The sequence below is a fragment of the Pteropus vampyrus genome, unplaced genomic scaffold (genome assembly GCF_000151845.1).
Source record: "Pteropus vampyrus isolate Shadow unplaced genomic scaffold, Pvam_2.0 Scaffold272, whole genome shotgun sequence".
In the NCBI taxonomy this organism is placed as follows: domain Eukaryota; kingdom Metazoa; phylum Chordata; class Mammalia; order Chiroptera; family Pteropodidae; genus Pteropus; species Pteropus vampyrus.
The window spans coordinates 1,107,346-1,112,787 of NW_011889053.1; the positions used below are offsets into that span (position 1 = coordinate 1,107,346).

General features: G+C 46.1%; 1 protein-coding gene across 1 annotated transcript in view; it reads right to left on the reverse strand.

Moving 5' to 3' along the window:
- PARP4 (poly(ADP-ribose) polymerase family member 4) overlaps window positions 1–4,356 on the reverse strand; it is a 67,409-nt gene extending 63,053 nt beyond the window's left edge. Inside the window, exon 1 of the mRNA XM_011375489.2 lies at window positions 4,206–4,356. The gene's annotated coding sequence lies outside the window, so the exon portion shown is untranslated. The remainder of the gene's footprint in view (window positions 1–4,205) is intronic.
- Window positions 4,357–5,442: the final 1,086 nt, after the last annotated feature.

Genomic DNA, 5,442 nt, shown 5'->3' on the forward strand with positions numbered 1-5,442 from the left:
AGTATATTTTGAATCAAAAGAAATGTGTATTTTACATTAAACTAATAAATGGCGAGATACTGGGTTTAATTCACAGTAGCTCTGTGTCAGTTTTTAAGAACCAGTCATATCAAACAGGTTGCCCAAAGTCAGCTGGGGTTTGGTGAAAAGCGGATCCAGGTCTGATGTTTAAGGTTAGTGAGCAGGTTCCTAGCAGGCTCGAGGACAGCTGGGCGGGGCCAGTCTCCAAGGCTGCCTACTGAGCGCAGTCTCATTAGGGCTCTGCTCCCCTTGCTCCCCCTGCCCAAACGTCCTGTTCTCCAGGCCAGCTGAAGTCCCCACTCTTAACCTGAGCAATGGTGCCCATTCCTCGAGGCCCTAATGCCATCTGTACTCCGACGTGGCCTCTGTCCCCAGCTTCATCCTGCACCTCTCTCTCCCTCTTCCCTGGCCAAGCTTGGTCCTTGATGGCTTCGTGTTAGAGCAGGCAGACAGACGGATACGAGCAGGAGGGCGAGAAACCCAAAGGGCCCACGTGTGGTCGCCATGAGCCCTGAGGCCCTTAGGGGAACTCAGAGCCCACAATACCCTGACCCAGAGACACAGGTGGTCTTTCCCATAAAGACATGTGCACAGATCAGGCCCCATTCACCTTTGGCCTAATTCTTCCCTCATTATACAGCTATTATAATAAATTAGCATTGCGGTTAAGGCTGTACCCGTCATGCATCTGACGCATGACAGTTCCGTAAAACCCAAACATGGCGAGAAAAGGGGTGTCTCCTTGATTCTGAGAAACCACCTTCTTTCCACGAAGAGACCACCCAGGATTATGAATACTCCACCCTTTAGTCAGATCTAGATAAATCCTCCAAACCCACAGGGTAGGGCCTGCTCTCCTGTCTGAGTGTGTACTTTCGCTCTCAAGAGAGTACTTTTGCTTCCCATAAAAGGCTGTTGCTTCGTCACCTTCCCTATCCGTGAATTCTTTCTCGTGACACTGACAAGAACCTGGTCACCTGTCCGGTGACATTCACACATGCTGTTCCTTCTTGCTGAGACACCTTCCTTACCTATCCTCGCCCCACACTTGCATATCTTGTTTAGGACCTAGCAGCATCTGTCCAATGAATGGACATATTAGGGGTTTGCACGTTTTCTCTTGTGAGATCTGGTTAAACTAAAGTCTCTTGATTTAACTCTGACTTTTCATGGCATTAATATTCACTAATTTCAAATGTGTTAACTGTCTTTTACAGTCTAATTGATTCATTATCACTTACAAATGGGAGAGATGATGATAGATTCTGTGAAAGATAACAGAATGCGCTACTTAGGTTAATCTATCTCGCTCTTAATCTCTGACAGTTAAAAAACAAACAACAAATGAAACACTACAACTCTATGACTCTAACAACTTCAGGACAGTCTCTATGTAATGTAACTGCCGGAGCAGGAGCAGGACCAGGACTAGGCGGACTGATGTGGGCGTGGCTGCTCAGCTCCACCTGTTCAGATCTGTCCTGGGCAAGTTCTTAAGTCCTTCCACCTGGCGTTTGAAAAACTGTTTTCTAATAAAAAAGTAATTCATGCTCACCTTAGAAAATCTGGAAAATACAAAACTGTACAACAGCAAAATAATCTCAAAACCTAGGAGCCATGTTAACATTGCTTTTTTCTTATAGGCTTTCTCTAGGTGCATGTACAGTAACAGACTATATTAGTAACAAAACTGAAATTATACTATATTCACAATACATTCCTGCCTTTTATGTCAGCACTTTATCTTTAATATTTTATCATTAATATTCTTAGAAAATACTTTTAATACAGGCTATCTTAGATATGTACCATAAATAAATTATTTCTATATTGTTGGGCAATTAAATTATTTCTAAATTTTGGTATCAAAAATAAAGCTTCTGGGTACATCCTTAGATGTAAACGTTTGTTGGCAACTCCAGTGACTGCCCTAGGAAACTAATAGCACTGAGTCAAAGAGTTTATGTAATTTTTATTCTTAATAGCACTGAGTCAAAGAGTTTATGTAATTTTTATTCTTAAGTTATGTGACTTTTCAATTTTAAATTGTATTACTCTTCAGTTTTGCTTAAATTTCCTAATATTAAGGAAATTACTGTGTATTTGTATTTCTAAAAATAACTCCTCCTTCCCAAGTTAATCACTTTGAAGAAAAATTTAAAGCAGCCACAGTGGTGGGAATGCGTTAAACCAGATCATGGTGATGGTGCACAACCTAGTAAATTTATTAGAAATCTTTGAATCATATAACTAAAATGGGTGAATTTAACGGTATGTAAATTATACCTCGATAATGTTGCTTTTAAAGAAGCACCTATAATCTCTCTACCCCACTGCTCATATTTTTGATATTATTCTTGCCTGTATCATTACACTTTATAAATTATTTTTATAAAACTGTTACTTATTAATATTGTATATTTGATTTTATAGCCAGTTTATCCTAACTTTTAATGAAAATTTTCCCATGTCACTAAATATTCTTTGAAAACATTTGCAGTGGCTACATAATCTTTGTGTCATTTAACTCTTCCCCAAGTCATCAGATATTTGGTTATTTAAAATTATTCATTATGAGAAATATACTTTGAGGAAAATCTCCATACATTTTTGGTCAAGTTTGTGTCACCGTTTCCTGAAAACAGATGGCCAGAAATGGACCTACTGGATCCAACAGTATAAATAAATTTTTAGCCCTTTTTTGCAGTATGATGTACCGCACATATAATTTACCATTTTAACCATTTTTAAGTGTACAGCTCAGGGGCATCAAGTCCATTCACGCCGTGGTGAAACCAGAGTACGAACACTAGAACATAAACTCCTGGCCCATCTTGAGCAGCTGAGAAACTAACACTGAGAGCCTCACGGGATTTCCCGTCTGGCCTTTACTTCTAGTCCCTGCCTGTCTGTCTGTCTGCAGGCCCCCTACTTAGCAGCTTCCTCAGACAAGCCCGGCAGTCAGCTTCTTTCTTCCTCCTTCCCAAGCTTCCTCCAAACACCAGTCAATTCACCCCGCCCCCTACCCTCGCCCTCCCGCCCCCGCCGAGCTTGTTCCTTACCTGACAGCCTTCGGGCTGCCCTAGGGACACAGCCTCGCTCCGGGAAACCTCGGCCTTTCCCACCCGAATTCCTACCACTCTACGCAGACACCGTGGGTGCAGCTGGGCGCCTCCCTGAAGCCCTCCAGCATCCCATACAGACCCTGCCTTCTCCGCACCAACCCCAGGCGCAGCTGCGGTCACTACCTCCTCCTTACACTGACAGTTTCTCTCCGAGGGCAGATCCCATGCAACGGCTGTGCCTAGTTTATCTTTCTATCCCTACACTCCAAGGTACACAGTAAGCATTCAGTAAATGCTTGCTTACTAAAAACTCACGCATCCATTAAAGCCTAGGATTACAGAAGAGCCTTTCAGACACGACTTGTGTATTTGGGGCTCAAATGGCATCAACACCCACTTCCCTAATGGGACTACTGAACCCCTGAAGAAAGAGGCCACCCTCTCTGCTGCTGCGCCAACTAAGGTGGCTCTGAGCACACGGACGGGTCCTAATAAGTGCTCACTGAATTCACGATCAAGTCAGGGCACCGAGAGGATCTGCAACGCACTCACATCGGCGTGAACTTCTTCGCTATCACGCTACGTTTTCCAGCTCTTCTGCTTACCGTCATCTTGCAGCCCAGAGTAGAAAAGCTGAACTCTGGGCAACGCCCTATTTTTCTAGAAACAGATTTAACGACTCAGCCCCCGCAGAAATTATTTAACTAATTTCCGCGTTTTCCACTTTGAACTTCAACACATTAAGCGTTTCTATCACGGCGTTCCCAACTGCTCCTGAGGTCGGATGATGATTATTCACGCAATTCCCGGACTTTTTGCAAGTTTGCTTTGAAACTCAACTTTCCGAAGACAGGCCGTTCGGCGCGTGGGAAACAAGAAACTCAGAGTCCCACCGTGAGCCGCTCCTTCCCGGAGACCCGCCCGAGCGCCGCGCCCCGGGCGGCCCCACCGCGTCCCCTGCCCGCGGGCGCACGGGGACCGACGCAGGACGACGACTAAGGACGCGGCGCGACCAGCGAAAGCGCAGCGCCCCGTCGAGCCCGCGCCTCCTCCAGGACCCCAACCCTCGGCGGGGACCCTCCTGGGCCCACCGGCCGCCATCCCGCGGCGCCCACGCACCTGCCAGAGGAGCCGGCCCCTCCCGACTCCCGCTGCTCCCGGCGCTTCCGCCTCCGGCTCTCCGGCTGCGGCGAGGACGCCAGGCGGGGGCCAGTGGGAGGCCCCGAGCCCCGCCCCCCGCCCGGAATGCCGCTGCGCGGGCATTTCTGCGACGGGCTCTGCGGGCTGTCCCTTTCAGCACCAGCCCCGGGGGGAGGAGTTTTTCAGTTTCGTCTTCCGGGCAGGATGTGGCCAATGAGGGTGACGCCAGAGTCGGAGTTTGGGAAAAGTGGGTGGTGATGCTGCCATTTAACTGAGAAATGGGGAGTCCCGGTAGCTGGAACGAAGCAAGTTTCCGGAGCGTTTGGGACTGGGGAACAGGAGGGCAACATAAAGAGTTTAGGACTTCCTAGGTTTGGAGTTCGCGGTCCAGTTCTTCTGTAGTTAGAGGTAGAGATCTGCCATTCCGGAGAGGTGGGGCTGGAGATTCACCGAATAGAAGGTAAAGTAATAGGAAAGAATAAAATTCTCCAGGTACCGAATTAAATGAGAATAGAAAAGTTAAAAAAAGGTTTGGGATCCAGACTGTACTACAGGCACACCTTGGAGATATTGCAGGTTCAGTTCCAGACCACCACAGTAAGGCAAGCATGGCAACAGAGCCAGTCACAGGAGTTTGGGATTCCTAGTGCGTACAAAAGTTATGTTACACTGTTTTGTCAAATGGGACAAGGGTCTCAAGGTTTGGACAGTTCTTCCTAATTGCTATCCTTACTACATGTTAAAATGTAGCACAGTAGTTTGCAGAGGCAGCTGAAACTGGATGAACTTCGCTGGAAACCAACCACATAAGTTTAGCCAAGTTCAAAGGGGAAATCAACATTTAATTAACTAAATCCAGATAAGTTTAGCCAACTGTGAAGGAATCAGCATGTAATTAACCAGTGTACAGAGGCACAGCTAAGCCTCCCTAAGAGAACAGCTATAGATGGGACTCCCCGTCTCCCTTACTTGCTGCAATAAAACTAAGGCCAGCCATGTCTCACTCTCAAACAGAACATCCCGAGCGAGGAAGCCCTTGAGTTTGGTAATAACACTAATCTGTTAAGTGTACAATAGCAGTATGTCTAAAAAATGTACATACCTTAATTAAAAAATGCTTTTGCTAAAAAATGTTTGTAAATCTAATTTTCAAAGTGCTAAAAAGTGCTTACCACCATCTGAGCCTTAGGTGAGTGTAATCTCTCTGCTGGTGGAG